Source organism: Trachurus japonicus, chromosome 6 (genome assembly GCF_045865225.1).
Source record: "Trachurus japonicus isolate A0001 chromosome 6, Traja_1.0".
Classification (NCBI taxonomy): Eukaryota; Metazoa; Chordata; class Actinopteri; order Carangiformes; family Carangidae; genus Trachurus; species Trachurus japonicus.
In genome coordinates this window covers 5,099,392-5,117,769 of record NC_140912.1, presented here as the reverse complement: position 1 = coordinate 5,117,769, position 18,378 = coordinate 5,099,392, and the positions used below count along the sequence as shown (strand labels likewise).

General features: G+C 42.6%; 1 protein-coding gene across 6 annotated transcripts in view; it reads right to left on the bottom strand.

Moving 5' to 3' along the window:
- LOC146985436 (transcription factor SOX-6-like) overlaps window positions 1-12,691 on the bottom strand; it is a 119,120-nt gene extending 106,429 nt beyond the window's left edge. For 2 of the 6 annotated variants that reach the window (XM_085778415.1, XM_085778419.1), the window contains exon 1: window positions 12,305-12,691. The gene's annotated coding sequence lies outside the window, so the exon portion shown is untranslated. Of the gene's footprint in view, window positions 1-10,740; window positions 11,017-12,304 lie in introns of those variants that run through there. The other 4 variants (XM_085778423.1, XM_085778414.1, XM_085778418.1 and 1 more) reach the window with 4 other exon arrangements.
- Window positions 12,692-18,378: the final 5,687 nt, after the last annotated feature.

Sequence of the window (18,378 nt, the reverse complement as noted above, 5' to 3'; positions counted from 1 at the left end):
ACTAAAGACAAAACACAAGGAATGGAATGACAAGTTCAACCTATGGCTGCATACATGGAAAGTCTGCAAAAGCTGATTGTTGCAAGCAGAATTAAATAACTAAATAATCATAATAGTGCAAAATAATACATTAAGTCAGTAAAAATTTCCATCTTTGCTGCAAAGTGATATCAGATGTATGAAGACCTGCCAACCACTGCTAAGCGCTCACTGTCCCAGCCTGATGTCAACCTTGTAACGACCCAAACAAGGCTTTAACTGTCAGGGGCAATTAATGAGTGCGACCTCGACTCCCTCTAATTTACAAGGCCAGCGCCAGTCTGTAATTAATTGCTGCATGCATAAATGTAAATGAGTCCACTGGGGAAGCAGAGTGAGGAAAAAACGGCTGTCAGGCCAATATTCCTACAGGGACCAATCTTTGAGAGAGGCAAATGATTTAGAGGACAGCGCACAAATCAGCTGCTCTGTAAAACACAGAGTAGCTCGACATTAGGGGAGGTTTGTTGAGGTGAAGGAGGCGGTTGTCAGAAATGGCTTTTAAAAAAACGAATAGAAAAACTGTGGTGGCAATAAATATCAACTGTTTTATTCCAATCCTCTCCTCCCCCATATGTCTGCAATTTGTATTCATAAGAGAAATCAAACATACAGTTTATCCTGTTCCCTCTCCCCACACTGCTCTGACTTGTTGCACCGTAGTGACATGTTTTTCTAAGGAATTAATAAGCATATTTCATCTAATAGAAACCTTTAGCATGATGCAAATGTTTACCGAGGATCCAGACTTTTCCCCTTTGCTTCGTTTCTCCACATTTCTTGTCTATATATGTGCATTTTTGCTGCTGTGTGTGCGGCCCGTTCAGACGAGCTGAGGCCAAGAGTGATTACATGGCAAACAGTTATTGATCTGACTGGAGCCGCGTTTTTCAGTCCTCTGCTATTTTACGATGCTACTCACATTTTATGCCCCATCTCTGTTTGGTGTTGGTCATCATGAAAGCTTTTAATCTTGGATTATCTGGGGGAAACTGATGGATTAACACATGTTCACATTTGCAGCTGGAAATGTCCTGATACAACCTTGTGGGCATCGGAGGAAGCTCAACAGGTGGGACTCTAAGCAGGACTGGATAAATGAAGTTGTGACTTGTACATTTTATAAACATTAATATGGCAAGATCTGACTTGATATTTGCGATATGTGGAACAAGGCCCTTCAGACGTGATTCTTTTCAAATGGAAGTGTTTGTGTTATGTGCTTCAGACTAATACACGCTAGGACTCCCTTCCATCATCGCCGTCATTATCTCCAGCAACAAAAGACACGGAACTGCAAAATGACAAAACACAAATCAAAGAGGGGAGGGTGCAAGAACTATGTAATCATTTGTGGCAGCTACAATAGCAGCTCTAATTCATAAATCTCCTGCACAAAGAGCCGGCACTTTACTCCCTTTTGTGTGCGCCGCCGAGGAACAGGCACAGAAACTATTGTCCATTCAAACCTGCACAAATGTGAGGAAAACACACGTGAAATCCACAATGTATGGGTCATAGTGGTGACACCTACATATACAACCACACACACACACACACACACTCATACATTACAGCAAGGCCCCGCTGCAGCCACAATAGCGTCTTTATGACATAAGCTCCTTTTCACTACAGTGCTTTAGAAAAGGCAAATGAGATTTTTCCTATAGCTGGTCTCCAGCAATAACAATTGACATCACAGACCAGCCTATATATGTTTCCTATATTAAACAGGGAGACACAGTGTAGGCTTCTTGAGGAGGAGACTAAACAGCCTGCTGAGGCAGCGCTTTTCTCTCCCTCCAACAGGGAACCATCGTGTTGAGGGACCGTGGCAAAGAGCCATTTTATTTGGTTACACATCGGCTGCAAGCCAAGACAAATTAGCTACCTTTAAAGGGATAGTTCATCTTTTTTGAAGTGGGGTTGTATAAGCTGCAAATGTCCATTAAGCACACTAGATGCAGTACAAAGGTCTCTGCCCCCCCCCCCCCCCCCCCCCCCCCCAACTGAGAAATACCGGTGCATCACGCTGCAACGAGACACAGGCAGTACACTGTTGTCAATGAGGGACGATTAATCAGCGTATTTTCACCTATACGTCTCAAAATAATACACCAGTTCAAGAGTTTGATCTAAAGTAAAAATTTACAATGCATCAGCTGGTCGGAAAAAAGTTTATCTGGAACTAACCAACTCACTCAGTATTCCTCGGTATTCCTCCACAAAGGCAGGCTCCGCAACGTGCTGTATCACTCCGCCTCTTCCACACACCGCTGATTCAAACAGCGGAACAGCTTTCGATGGTACTCTTAAACTGGAGGGGGGGGGGGGGCAGAGACCTTTCTACTGCATCTAATGTACTTAATGGACATTTGTAGCTCATACAACCCCACTTCAAAAAAGTTGAACTACCCCTTTAACAATACAGTGGTTGGACTGACTGCATTGGTTGTTTCATCTCAGACTGAGAAGTACGGCCCATTAGGTTGGTACAGTCAAGTGGCTCAAATTCTGTTTGCATGGGTCACGGAAGAACACACACACACACACACACACGGTGCTACTATTAGTGAGTGTATCTCATGTTGTGTGAAACATCCTGGCACAAATGTCAGCGGGCCGTGCCACCGTCCTCCTCCTCATCATCTCAAGTGTGTTGGATTACGTGGCGGAAATCTGAGGTCTGAGCCCAGTCAGCTTGATACAGCGCCACTCCTCTGCACAGCCCGTCATCACTGAGCACCGCACTGCGCTCTCCTGCTAATCCGACTCTGTGTTCAGGACATAGCATACCATATATACAAATAGACATAAGGCTGGATGGAGCGTGTCGGGAGCATGTCATTTCTGAACACTTTCCCAGGCTCTATATATCGCCCTGGGAACGTCATGACACCAGGAGTGAACCTGATGTGAGTTCCCTTCCATCCTGACAAAGAACCGGCTGCCTGTCGAGCAGCGTCGTTCTATTTCGAGCCACACGGTCGATACTCAGCCTCCCTCGCCGCTTTTTTCCTCGCTGTTTCCTCTATCTCTCTGCTACGAGCCCCAAACGCTCACCACACCATCCCATGATGACAACGGGGCCCGATTAAAGACTTCGTTTGGGGCCTGGAAACCATGGCAACGCCCATGCTGGCCGGCGACCAATTGGATTGGGGCTTTGGCTATAGGTGGGTGGGACCACGTTACCGTAGCCCTCACTACTTCACCACAGGGTCATTTCGGAGGCCTCACACCCCAAAACCGTGCCACCACGCCCCATTACTCCAAACCACTGGCAGCAGTAAGGTGAAGGAGAGCCGGCCCGCTTTCACAGAATCAAGGAATCAAACTAGAAAAGCTATGTAAACAGAAGCTGAGAGGAAAATCACACCAGGCTCCTTTACAGTTTCTTTTAATAAACTCTAAAGTGATTATGAGTCTTTTCACTTTGTTTACCCAGGAAAGAACACTTCCATGCCCCCGATTCACCAAATAAGCCTGATTGATATTTTTAGACAGGCACAGAAGCTGACGCAAGACGGCACCTTATAATATACTGACTTTTATTTTAAGACTTTTTTGCACATAGATGGATAATTAAACTTCTCAGATGTGCATGTATTTATAAAGCAGCTCTAGGTTCTATATTAATTCTGTGAAAGTATCAAAGCCTCAGTCCACGGAGAAATGCACACAGCCTTAAAACCAGCCGTCAGGACTTCTTTAACTTTGTGACGTCACAACAAAGCAAGTTGCTGCTCTCAGTCGTGTCTCAAGCCCCGCCCACCTGGAGCCACCGTTAAACCTTTGAGAATTCAGTTTCTTACATTTTTTAAACAATCAAGAATTGGAGCTTTAAAGGGGCACCGCACTCTACCAACCTTATATCAGGATCAGTTTACTGATGATGGACAGGAGAAGCAGTGTTAAAGGGATAGGTCAACATTTTTGGCAAATTGGTCCATTGCCATAATCCCTATAGTCATAGCAGTAGATTTGTTACCTTTAAATGTCGGTGCAAACGGCGGAGCAGCAGAGCCGCAAGCTGCTCAGAGCTACGCTATGGAGGCTCATGGAATTTCTTGGTTTCCCTCATCAAACTCATCAAATACACAATCCAACAACTCCAAAACGCTCTGGTGGACAAGTTGTGACCTGCACATTCACCACACTATGAGATAATAACAGAACGTTGTTTTAGAGGTAAATTCATGCAAAACAGCTGATGCGCGTTGCCTTCAGGGACAGTTTTTTGGCAAGCAGTCTCTGCATTTGCCTGGCACCAACAAATAAAGGTAACAAATCTACTGCTATGACTATAGGGATTATGGCAATGGGCCAATTTGCCAAAATGTTGAACTGATCCCTTTAAATCTAACAAAATCCATTTGACAGAGTGGTAGCGATATTATCACAGCTATCAGACTTGGAGACTACAACGAGCCTGCATCGAAGAATGGAAAACAATGATGTTTCCCTGGATCAAATGAAGAAACATCATTATGTTGCACCATGGGAAATGTGGGCTCCCTCCAGCAACTTTGGAGTTTGACTCAAAGTCAGGATATTGGAGCTACTGCTGCCTCAGTCTGGATGATCTGCTCTCTGCATTAGCTCCAGTTTCCCTTTTTAATACTATACACACATATATATTCCAATTACTACCTAACCTTTTTACATAACCAATATCAGCTTGTCAATGACTGAATAATATTCTGTTAATATGTTATTAAATGAAACATGTACTGAATAAAAGGCCAAAGTAAATTCCCATTTTGTGACCGTTTCCACACCACAAACATTCCTGCTCTTCTCTTCTATTGTTGGACATAATTTTATGGTGAGTTCAGAAAGAAAAGAAAGTGTTGTGTCACTTCTATTATAAATCTTGACCATGCCTTGGTCATGTCATATTCACAGGCACAACATCTGAAAAGAGACTCCTGTAACATCAACAGTAGACTTTCAACAAAACAATTTTTTCTGTTTGTTTTAATCTGCAGGGAGTGGCAGGGGGGTGGGGTTTATGTCTCATGACAATGAAGAAAGAGCCAGAGGGCTGTCAATCACATAACTAACTTCCATTTGATTGTAAAAACTTTCAGACACTTGTCATCACACACCAAACCCCACCCATCTGCTTCCAAAGAAGGATAAAACAAACCTACAGTTGTTTGCTAAAGACAACCACTTCCCCATAGTACCTCACAGCATCATGAAGCTCACTGGAAGTCGATAGTGAAGTTATCTTAGGTCAGTTTTGATGAACTTGGGGTTCTCTGTAGGGGTGGGAATCAAATCCCTCAAAATGCCCAGAACACTGTGTTTTAATGTGTCCTCTTAATCCCAACTCTAGAAATGAACAGAATATAATCTCCATATCTTTCTTTTGGAAACCCAGCTGGTTTAAACAAACCCATTGTGGCAGCCAACATTCGTTCAAATACAGTGCTCAACAAAAACAAAGCATTTGTCTGAATCGAGGCTGCTGATAAGCTCTGCACTAAAGGAATAATGAAAGACACTCAGCCTTCACAAAAGTTCCCAAACCATACAAGTGCTACGTCGCAACCCTGAAAAACAGCCACACAAATACTTCAGACTGAGACAATGGCTCACAGAAAAACAGAAAACAGGCTTTTTTTACTCATATGAGTCTCATGTCAGAATGAAATAAGCAGTGCTCAGTGCTCCATTCTGGAGAATAAAAACTCAAGCATTTGATATGGAAGTCACCGATAGCATTCTGACTGACCAACACTAGGGTGGGTTTTTTCAGTCCATATTTAGGATTTAAGGCTGAAGTGTGAGTTCCACCTCACACTCTAAGCTCATCTGTCAAGCCGACTGTGCCCTCAGTTTGGATGTTAAATGTTACCCAAAAAGAAAGGAAGAGAGGCACTGAAGGAAAAGAGGGAAGGAGGAGGAGAGGGTAAAACTCTAAAAGATTTTGGACATGCAGACATGTGATTTCCCTTTTCTGTAAAATCATCAGGAGCAGCATAATTGCCAAAGCATCTGCTGCTGCTGCAGTCGAAGGCCACGACGACTGACTGACAGATGAAGATCCACCGGAGCAGCGGTGTCGGTCACCTGGTTACACCGTCTTGTAAGAAATAGCAAAAATCTGTAATCTGCCTGGGTGAGCCGAACCAACCACAGTATTTTAATCCTGCCAATCACGTCCACTAATAGAGAATGGGCTGAGAGGACAGTTGAACAGTTATTTACGCAGACAACGTCTGGTAAAATCCAGACATCCATCAAGTACAGAGAAAGACCTAATCTGAATTATGTCCTTCTACAATGACTTCTTCAAGTCAAACAATAAAATGACAATGATGAGATTTCCATGGCCGGGCAGCAGTGACTAACTTGTGAGACTAATCTATTTTGCATGCAACATCAGAGGATCTGGAGTGTTTTTCTCTTTAAAGCAATGAGGGAAAAAATATTACAAAAAGTTAAAAATTAGATCAAGAGAATGCACCTGAAGTCGTGCTAGTTTATCTTAATTTCACAAAGGACAATGACTTAATAAACTCATTTATCATAATTGTACATCATATATCACACATCTGTAAAAGTGAAGATATTACTTACTTACATGTAGTAAATGTCAAACTTAAATGGGTCATTGTTAAACCTTTTTTTTATAGTTTGGTCTTTGTAAAAAAAAATTAAAGGGCTCATACAGTGTTAAGGTAAATTCCCATGTGTTCTTTGATCATAAAGCAGCTCTTGGTTCTAAATGAATTCAATGAAAAGTATCAAAGCCTCAGTCCACAGAGAAACACACAGCCTGTATTCAGAAACCGAGCCTTAAAACCAACCGTCAGGATTTCTGTAACTTTGTGGTGTCATAACGAAGCAGTCACCGCTCTCAGCCATGCCCATATTTAGGCGTATTTAAATGAATTTATGTCCATAGGCTGCTGTGCCTTTTTGTCTTTTATACTGTAAACTGAACTGCACTAGGATGCTTTTTTTGGACAGTCGAGTGCAGTTCTTCAGAACAGTCATATCAATGTGAAATTCAAATAGTGGAAGGAGGCAGGAAGTCTACGACTAGAAAAGCATAAGCCATTTTGCAGCTCATCATTTTTGTTTTGAATGAACGACTCTCAAAAAGCCAGACAAATAGCAGCTCTCTGCGCTGCGTCGATGGAGAGTGTGATGGTGAGTTTTTCCACTTGAGGGAACAAAAAAAAAAAAGAGAGAGAGCAGGGAGAAGAACGTGCCAAGTTGTTCACAAAGCACCAAACAAACAGGAAAACAATAAAGCAGCATTAAAGATATCCTTTCCAAATAATAACAAAATAAAGCAGTTGAAGTTGAATATAGACTAAAGCCAACCCTTGTTCTTTTTCTCTCTAGGCAGGACGCGAGCTCTGTGATTGTGCAGTCATTTGTCAAAAACTCTTGCGCAAAGTATCTCGCTCTCAGTCCTCTGCAGGTACACAAAAGACATTGTTAATTTGACAGACGTGAGAGGACACTGACACACCCTGATGCTAAAAGAAAGAAAAGTCAGACTGAGTGAGAGAGAATAGATCTTAGAGGTTGAACTTGATGAACCTCAGCTGCTGGATTCTAGGAACTGCAATGAATGTGATGTGATGGGGACAACGATGATGAATGTAAAGATGCATAAAGAGGAGGATGGAAGGATGTGAGTGAGAGAGAGAGGAAGGGGGGGGGGGTGCTGCTGTTGTTAAGAGCCCCGGTGTGTAAGGTAAGCTCTCATTCTGGCCCTTTGTAATTGGATGGTGGGGAGCAGGTGGTGGAGAATCGGCGGCAGAAAGGAAAGGTTACCCCGAGCATTGAGAGAGAGAGGAGAGAGGAGAATAAACGTTGTGTCTTGTTATTCTCCGCTCCGGAGAAAAAAATGTGGAAGCTGTTTCCAAGGTTATGTGGTGGTGGAGAACAGAGGAGAGATCCACAGAGCAGTACGCCGCCCACCCAGCAGGACACACACACACACACACACACACACAGTCAAAAACATACATACAGTACTACATGCAAGCAGAAAGGCCACCCAGGGTAGACACACAAGATAGACTGACAGATGCTTTTACATACGCACCTTGTGCAGAAAGACACATTACATGAGCATATGCAAGCTCATGCACACACACAAACAAAATATACACAAACATACCTATAGTTAAGTGCATAACAAACAAATAATAAAATGTCACATGAGCATGTGTCAGAATTAACAGGTCAAAGACACAAAAGACAAATATAACATAAAAGTCCATACACACACAGACCTACTGTACATACACACACCTATAAGCTTGCATTGTGGTTGAGAAACTTATGGGCATCTGCCAGCGTGCTTCAAGTGCTCATTCTCGCGGGCCTCAGCCTTTCTTTTTCAGCAGCAACACTGCAATTTGGGTGTGCCGTTGGGCCCGAGATAAGTATAGGCTGACTAATATGCACTTAGGACCCAGGGAGAAATACTTAGGACTAAATGTTTAATTTGTGTTTGTACAACATATGTCCAATTTGGGGGCTTCTGTCATTTTCAAAGAGCCCGACAACAAATAATTAGGACTCTCCGGATCAGCCACAGGCTTAAAATGGAGGGGTAACGTGTGTTTTCTTTCTTTCTTTTTTTCCAATGAAGGTGTGTGACATCCTTAGGGGGGAAAAAAGCAAAATAAAAAAAACAAAACACCTGGAACCACTTTATCTCCAACAGCGTGGTCAGATGGAAGATAGTGAGCATCATGATGCGTCCTACAGCTGAAATTAAACACAGTTGCTTTTGCACATCAAGCTGTTCGGGATTTTTGATAAAAGGCAAACTCACACTCGCAGTCTCCAAATTCAGATCACCCCCCTCCTCCTCCCTTCTCTTCCTCCTCCTCTTCTATTCAGTGTCTCTTCATCTCACTCTCTTCTTCTCTCAGCTGTCAAATCCTTTAATCTTTCCCATTTGTACCCTCTTTCTGCCACTAAATAGTCCCTCTGTGCCACAGCAGAGGAAAAGGCCTCTCAGAGTCCAAGACATATATGTGGCATATTATTCATGTCATGTGACTGATGGCTGGATTTCAAGGAGAGAATTAGATCTTGAGGTTGGTCTTGCATTACACTGACAACAGTGAGTGCATACATTTTGACGGCCCTATAATGAGGGGGGTAAAGAAAACGATATATATTTCCAAAAATAGGCTAAATGTTTTGTGATGCTTTATAATGAGACATAAAGTTGTGTTAATGCTGTAAAAGAACATAAGCAAAGAGAGATTCAGATCTAATCAGAAATTAGAAATCTAATCAGAAATTAAAAAACGATTTCATTGAATTGTAACTATAAGGCTGGCCCCAAAAATAAAGCTGTTTTTTTTTATTATTATTATTTTTAACAAAGTAACTCTACACGATTTAAATGCATAAAATGTGCTCTACATTTTCTATTTCCAGATACATTTTTAACGTTATATTTCATTTCTATTCCATCACCGATTAATTCATACTGGCTCCATATGATGCGCACTGTTGGTGATTTCATGTTGCTGACAGAGTCCCGATGGACCACACAGTGACCGGCCGCTATTCAGCCTGTTGTCAGCGCAGATCCCCACAGAGATGTAAAAAAAAAAAAAAAAAGAAAGAAAGAAAGAAAAAAAAGAGAGAGACAGAGAGAGAAAGAAAAAAAGGGCTGCAGGTCTCCCTCAGACAGCGGAGAGAGCGCAGCCATGCAGCCCGGGACAATGTGCTGAATTGGCAGCCTATATATAAGTCTGCCATTTGGACACTCTAATGCCACTTTACCTTATGAGGGAACTTCAACCCACAGCACCTGCTCAAAACAAAATGCCATAGGAGATCAACTTCAGCGACCCCCTCCCCGGCTCGGATTGTTTTTCAGACAGACACTCTCACTTACAAGAGAGAGGGGGGCGGCGGGGCGGGGGGGGGTCTATAAATTGTTTCTGCCACAGTCCAAACAATTAAACAACTTGTTGGAAATTATAATTTACTGCGTCAGCCGATGTGGGCAGGTCTGAAACGGGCAAGTGGAGAATTAGTCAGGCTGGGGAATTCTATAACAGTGGAGAGAGGAGTGATCTGATGTGCAAACAAAAATATATATATAAAAAAATGTGGTAACAATTAGCGCACAGCTGATGCTGGGAAACTGCGCGTTCTCCTTCACTCCAAATACAGCAAGTGTTTCACATTTAATGGTTTCACTTCTTTTTCTTTTTTTCAAATGAATCACAAATCACTGGAATAATTATCCAAACGTTGCGTTTCCTCTTCAGCGGTTTTCAAACTAATTTTTGTCATGGGAGTGTGATCTCACTCTTGTCTCTGCAGCGTCTCTCTTGAAAAGCTCCTTATCTGCAAGGCGAGCGGTGGCTTATCTCGGAGGTGTAGTGTGGGGCTAAATATGGGGAAACACCCTGAAGTGAGTCTATCAGTGTCTTCCAGGCCGCTGCCGTGTTGCCTTGTCCTCCTGTACCCCCTGTCACATCCTCACCGTGAACCCGGGGCAGGGGCAGGGGCAGGGGCAGAGCGGCTGTCCGGGCTGCAGCCTGCTGCACTTCACATGCTCAACTTCACACACAGCCATTAAGTGGCTATAATACACAGTGGAACGGACACCTTTTATCATCAGCCACGATGCAACACAGAGAACAGGCAACTGAAAATCATAGAGGAGAGGAGAAAAAAAAGGAAACTTACAGACTAAAGTGTCAACTCTCCCGCAGTGCTGCTGGGACACTGTCTTGTTTTCTCCCCGGTATTGTCTCCCAATGGAGCCGCGTTAGGGCTCCGGGTCTATTTTAGTACATGACTCACGCATTCTTGTAGGGTCAGCCGCCGTGACCTCCGGCTCGGGGGAAAGTTAACTTGGGCCCTAAAGACAAGAAGAAAGACGCGCCCCCTCTCTCTGCTCCTCTGTAGTCTCTTTCTCTCTATTGTAGTCCACTGAGCTCCCAACAGATCCTCTGCGATGTGGTGCTGGTGCGTCTCTGGTGCTGCGACAGAGCCTGGGGGGAGGGTGGGGGGGGGCGCAAGAGGAGCCACAAGAGGTCCGACAGAGCTCCGGACAGAAGGCTACCGCTGTGTGGCCGAGGGGGAAACTACTGAGTGTCACCCGCAGCCTCCTCCACTGTGTTTAGATGAGGGAGAAAAAAAAGGCTCCTTACAATTAAAGTTCGGTGGGGTTTAAAAAAAAAAAGTTTTTAATTTACTCGGCTATTTTATGCGGAGCTCATTTGCGCACAGTGCTTCAGAGACTCTTCTTAAATGGCTTGTGAGCCTATTGAAGCGGTTGTCTGGTGCTACAGAGCCGCTGAACCACTTCTGTTAATAGTGCATGACAGGGATGTATAGTGGAGGATGGAGCCCGTTAAACTGCACTTCATCCTCGGCTTTCTTTCTTTCTTTCTTTCTTTCTTTCTTTCTTTCTTTCTTTCTTTCTTTTTTTGAACAATATAGCAGCATCTTTTATGGCTGAAATTAACCTTGACTTTCTGTCAACTGGAGCACATATAGTGTAAAAGCTCAAAGTGAGTGAAGGAGATGAAAACGAATTAATGGATACATGTTTTGAAATAAAGAGTTTTGCTCATAATCATACTTTGCACAATCAGAGATTTTATTCTTTTGATTTTATTTTATTTGATTAAATAAGAGAGCGTCGGTGGGAAAAATCACAAGTTCTCTAAAGTTCTGTAAATACAGCTCTGTTTGAGGCCAGTCTCTCCACCACAGTGCGCCTGTGTCTTTATTACAATTTTAATATTGGTTGTCATAAATTAAAATTACCATTCTAATAGGCCATTTCCCTTTTAATCAGTTCAAATAAACTAATAACATAATTGACAGTAACGCATGGTGGTGGTTATTTTTAAACTATTATCATTTGTACAAATTAATTTATATGATTTCTTGTGACACTGTCTTATTACTACAGTGAGTTATAGCCTACCATTAATAAATCAGTTTGGTTTTTCTTGATACAGAATATGAAAAAGAGAAGATTGAGAGTTGGGATCGTTCTCTCGGGTCATGTCGGGTCGACCGAGTCTAATCACGGCCCAGCTGCAGGTTTAAAGACACTGACGGAGTGTGAATCTGCTGCTGTCAGTGCAGTTTGTTGTGCAGCAGGCGGCACAGATAACCGGAGTGCGCACCTACTTTTCAAAACAAGCAGCGCCCGGATCGAGGACGCGCCGGTCCCGGTCTATAGGCTACATACATACACACACACACACTCTGATGCAACAGGACTTTCTCTTACCTGGGTCCGCTGAGTCGACTCCTCGCTGCGTTATTTCTCACTCACAAAAGTCGCAGATGTTGAATAACGATGGTGATGATGATGATGATGTGGATAGCGGGGTGTCAGCCACACGAGTCAGTTCAAACACTCTTCAAATCCCGTGCGTAAAGTCACCATCGCTGGAGCGTGTCGGGGACTTCGGTAACTCCTCTCCTCTCCTCTCCTCTCCTCTTCTCTCCTCGCGCCGCGCTGACGATCACAAAGTAAAAACAAAAATAAAGTCACTTAGACGTGGTTGTCAGAGGAGACGCTGAGCCCGGCCAGCTGTCATTGGGATGGTTTTAAAAGTCATTGAAGTTAGTTTGGGTCCGGCGCTGTGTGGAGGTTAAGTGAGAGTGCGGGGCAGTGTCGGGTAAAGAGGCAGAGGCAGGATAACCCCTCCTCTCTCTCCCTCTCTCCTTCCCCCTCTCCCTCTCTCCTTCTCCCTCATTATTTACCTCTGTCTGTCTGTCCGTGTCACTCTCTTTGTTGCATTGTTCATTTAAATGTCTCTCAGTTCCAGCTTTGAGATTTTTTACATTTCCCCGCTCTCTTCCTTATTCCTTTTTTCTTTCTCGGTTCATCTCTCTCACACTTTTTTCTCTGTTATGTAGCCTATACAAAGCACGTGCGGGCGGTGCTTGCGTGTGCGCGTGTGCTGATCACCTGTTAATATCCAGCAGTTTCAGGAGCAATTGAATTAATTGATTTTGTTTAACTATGGGTACATTTTTCTTTTAAACAGAAATCAAACAAAGTTAAAACGTAAACAATTTTGTTCCGTATATTGACTTCAATAATATTTAGTTTTAGCAGATAAATGTAGGCTATATTAATCATTTTCTTTTAGTTAGTATTTTACACCTGTATGTAATCAGGACATTTCTATAACCACTGATGTTTTATCAGTAAAACTAAACCGCAAACTGTCTGATAGAGAAAGAAATCTGAGATTCAGACTGATTAAAAACACATGGCCTTTTATTATAGGCTAGTTAATTTCCTTGCCCATCTTTCCTAAAGAGTAGTCGATATCTTAAAGTGTCCAACGTTTGGTTATTATTATTTTGCGCAGGAAAAAAAAAAGTCCAAATGATTTAAATACAGGAAAATAATCAGTGCTCGGGTTATGTGATTGGACAAAGCGTCAGTCTCATTACAAGGACAAATAGGCCCAGACGCAGTATATTCCTCTTGTTCAGTGTGTCTTTGTGTTGCACAAGTGTAGTTGAAGCGTCCTGTCAGAGGTGTGAGCACTTCGCTCCTTATTACACTTACTCTTGTGCCACCTTTTGGCGGTTTTAATGTAGATCATCCAAAGCAGGGCTCATGTTCTCGAGGACTCCGGTTATATATAGGCTATTAGAAAGAAAATTGGTCATTTTCTATAGTCATTTAAATAGCCTGTCCGTTTAACTAGTGTAACTGGACTAAAGAGAAAATGACCCCAGCCCTCATCTCTCAGTGCGCCACAATGAAATTATGAATAAATGAAAAATCCTCCACTGAAAATTCCACAAATAAACCCACATCTCTGGGAGATCATTGTATCTTATGACTTGAATTTAAAATCCTTATCCTGGACGACAGAGGCTGTCAAGGACACTCAAGCCCAACACATATTTTTATTAGGCTTTAAGCTATTGTTTGCCCCCCTCAACAAATTAAAAATACTCTGTAAGGACCTTCGCTCATATTGTTCAATCACCTGATTGAAAATTCTTAAAATGACATCTATTTCTTTCTCATTGAACATCCCTGAGTCTGTGATTTTGCAACAGGCTATTATTTAATTTGAAAGTTTCACAAGACTATTGTCCCATCCTCCATTATGCACATAAAGGCACATTACACATTTGTAAATTCCACACTGCATAATGACATTACAAAACTACACACAAAAACTGTCTTCTTGATGATGTGAAAACACCCCTCCACTGTCAATGTGACTGTTGCCTATGAAGCATGGCCCCAGACTCATGGACCACATGTGGCAATCAAAGCAATAAAAACAACAGCCAAAGCCCAATGCCACATGGAAGTTCAACATATTAAATTATGTATCCATTTCATACTGACTCAGGTGCCTGTTCACTGCCAACATCAATTCAAACAGGAAGAATTAGGCTAAAACACAACAGAACAAAGTTCAACCTAAAAACCAGCAACTTGAGCCCATGAAGCTAGTAGCCTAAACAAAGACATTCTGCTTCCTCGTGGCAGGTGAAACAAACATGTTGGTTGAAGATGTTTCTGTAAATAGATGAATAGAAACTCTTTTCTATTCATCTAGACTAGACTAGACTACTGGAAACTCTTTTCTATTCATCTAGGCTATTTACAGAAACATCTTCAACCAAATATACCGCAGTGATCTTATCACATTTTACCTGCGGTGCGGTGAAGTATCGCGAGAACTCCCCCTCTGCCAGAGACATGGAGGTGTAAACAAACCCAGGAATGGATTAATTCAGCTGTCAACAGTCATTAGGTTTTTATCACGTTTCTGTCCAACACAGAAAAGCAGCTCACCGTGTGTCAGGAGGTCTGGAGGTCTGGAGGAGGAGGGAGGAGAGGAGAGGAGCCTGCTGGTCAGGGAGAGATGAGGAAGAAAACAACATGGCGGTTGTTGTGGTGGTGGTCCGTTTGGCGCTGGCGTTAGCAGACCTAGCTAGGCTGGCTAACACACGGTGGTCAACTTTCCGTCCGGAGCTCTGAGAGGTGAAGACGGTGCTGTTAAAGCTCCGTGGATCCATGTGGAGGAATTGTGATGTCAGGTAGAGATACAGGTGGTGGTGGGTTGGACACAGTCCATAGGAACAGCTGAATAATCCACATTGCTGCCGAGAAAGACAAGAGAGGAACCGCCTGAGGAGCTGCGCCCTCACACAACAGGTAGCTACTGTAGGCTGGAGAAAGTCCGTTGGACTGATGTTTTAATTAAGCAACTCAATTTATTTCATTCCGTGCTGGACCAGGCTCCACACCTGGACTAAACAGCAGTAAGTTAAGTTACAGCTTGTTGGCGCGCGGGCTGCCCATTAGCTGCTAGCTAAGCTTTCGCCAGTTTGTACTAAACCTGGTAAAACAGGTGATGGTCAGACTTTCTAGATAATTTCGATTTTTTTCCTGAAAAATTAATCCTGGAACCACAGTATTTTTCACTTTGCCATTTCTGTTGTTGTTCCTACTCCTTCCATCTGTTTTTTTTCTCTCCGTGCCCTCTGACCTCTAACTCACTTTCGCGGAGGTCTCTTCTTTTTACAGTCTATGGGTAATTCCGCCACAATTTAACAAGATTGGCTAAAATCAGTGTTGGGCTCGTTACTTTTAAAAAATTAAATAGTTAGCCTACTAGTTATTTCCCCCCAAAGTAAGTTAGTAACTGAATTATATTTAAGTAATTCATTACCAGGAAAAGTAACTCTTGCTGTTACTCTTGCTCCGTGTCACCTGCCTTTGTGAGTTGGTTAGTTCCAGAGACAAACGTCATTTTTTATAGTTGATGCAGGCCCTAATACATCCATGTGCAGGCCCCACCAAAAAAACCCAACCTTTTTCACTGAATGTAGCCTACTGGAAGCTAGTTCCACCAGCCTGGCTGTGTGGTCATTAAAAAGAGTCAATCAAGTGTATAATTCTTATTTATTCAAGGACTTTGAAAGATGATTCAATGATCTAGTCGTCATCAAGTATTAACTAGACTTAAAAGTTTATTTTAAAGTAGATATTAGGCTACGCCACATTCGATAGGTGACTAGTCTACTGTAAAACAAAACCGTGAAAAAATCCTATTACGATTTTTTTTTTCATATCAGTCGATATCGATATAGGCCTATAGCCTGTCACAATATAACTCAAATCACTATTTTTGTCAAGTTTAAATGTTTATTTATACTTACAATGTGAGATCTGAAGATATCAGAAGGTTATTTGTGATTTAAATAAGAAATCCCTGTTAGTGCAGCACTGTCTCTCAGTGCTGTCAGTGTCTTGGGTCAGCCCTTGCTTCAGTCTGGACAGTGGTTGGCAACTTGGCACAGTCTAATCAGTAACGTGCCTCTGTTATTGATCATATCATTTACACATGCACAATAGCTGTTATGTTACATACAAAAAATGCCTACTCAAAATAATTTCCCCCCATCACTTTGGCGCCCCCTCTAGTGCAGTGCCCCTATTCGCAAATAGTGCATACCGACTTTTCGCGCCACTGTCCTACACTTTAATGGGTAGGCCTATTATTATTATTCTGTGACAGGCCTTCTTGAGGCAAGTCACGGCACATTTGGGGGCATCATGTGGTGCAGTGGGTAGGGCGCCCCATATACAGAGGCTATACAGTCCTTGCTGCAGTCGGCTCCGGTTTGAATCCCGCATCGGGCGGCCTTTTACTGCAAGTCATTGCCCCTCTCTCTGCCTCCCCATTTCCTGTCTCTCCTAACTGTACAGTCAAATAAAGGCTAAAAAGCCCTACAAATATTTAATTTTACTTTAAAATTTTTTTTTTTTTTTTTTAAAGTAACGGCTCATTTTATTGTCAGTAACGGTAACAGCGTTATAACAGGTAACTTTTTTGATTACTCGTTAATGAAAAAAGTTAGTTAGTAATGACATTATTTTATATCGCTGTTATTCCTGTCACTGTCAGTATCAAATGTATGTCCACACACAAGCCTTGTTACAGCAACTGAAGGCCCTGCCTGCAAGGAGGTGTCACTGATTCACCCAGACAGGCCCACCATTAGAAGAAAAAATGTTATTGGTCCATTTTCCCGTTCCGTTATATGAACCCATTCTTTGCCAAGACAAGTGTATAACAATAATCAATAAATTATTACTATTCTTTCAGTGAGTAAAAGCAAAGAGAAAAAAACTATGTAAAAAAACAAACAAAAGAGATACAATTATTTATTATGAGTACAAAAATTCTTTCAATACTTTTTCTTAGGCCTCCACTGAATACCTTGAGGCCCCAGGTCGTCCAGCCTACATGATCTATGGAAATATTCAGGCCAATCCTTTCATTCAGTCGCCTATTCATGACCGTCACTCACTTGACAGTTAAAGCAGAAGTAAGTGATCCGGTGGTTTTGGCTAACTTCTTGTCAGCCGATGGAGTTAGCAGTCCCCGCCCTCGTCCCTACGTCACCACATTCACGCGCATCCCTTGGCTGCACACACAGAGAGGACCGCCCCTTTATGCCGTTCTCTCTCCTCATTGGATAAAGGTTGTAGGATACAAGGAAAGTTTTCTCCTCGGCGCAGAGCAGAGTGACTGACAAACCCGTGTTTCAGACCAAACACTCTATAGAAGTGATTGCTGTCGGAAGATATAACTATTTAAGACTTATATTAAAGCAGATATCATCGGCACGGCCGTTTCGGCTAATGCTGTGTTCAAGGCAGGCTTTTGAAACCGTAAGTTACAGCTTCAAGTCACAACTACGACTTGGTAGCGTTCCAGGTAACCCGTAGCTCGTGTTTTTTACCGTCCTGTTGTCTGTGAAAGTTCCCTATAACGGCCACTCGTAACTTCCGACCCGTGAACTCGTACCAGATCGAACTGGTATGACTTCACAGGAAGGAAAAAACACAAAGTACGAGTTTCCTTGAACGCCCATGAGTTAGCAGCCCCCGCCCTTGTCAGGCATCAATTGGTCCTCGTGCTACGTCACCACATTCACGCGCATCCCTTGGCTGCACACACAGCCCTTCATGCCGTTCTCTCCCCTCATTGGATAACACTTGTATCCCACAAGGAAAATTTTCTCCTCGGGTTACAGCAGAGCAGAGTGACGGAGAGACTCGTGTTTAGGCTGAAATACTTCATGTAAGTGATTGCTGACGGAAAATAGGACTATTTAGGACTTATATTAACAAAAACATTCCACTGATATCTGCTTTAACACAAACATTCTGCTTACTTCTGCTTTAAAGGAGCATTATCGCAAATACAGCAGTAATAGCATAAAACAAGCTGAAATATGCAAAAGATAGGTTGGGGGGAGCCATAACTAAATTTACCAAAAAAATCGCCAACAGTATAGTGT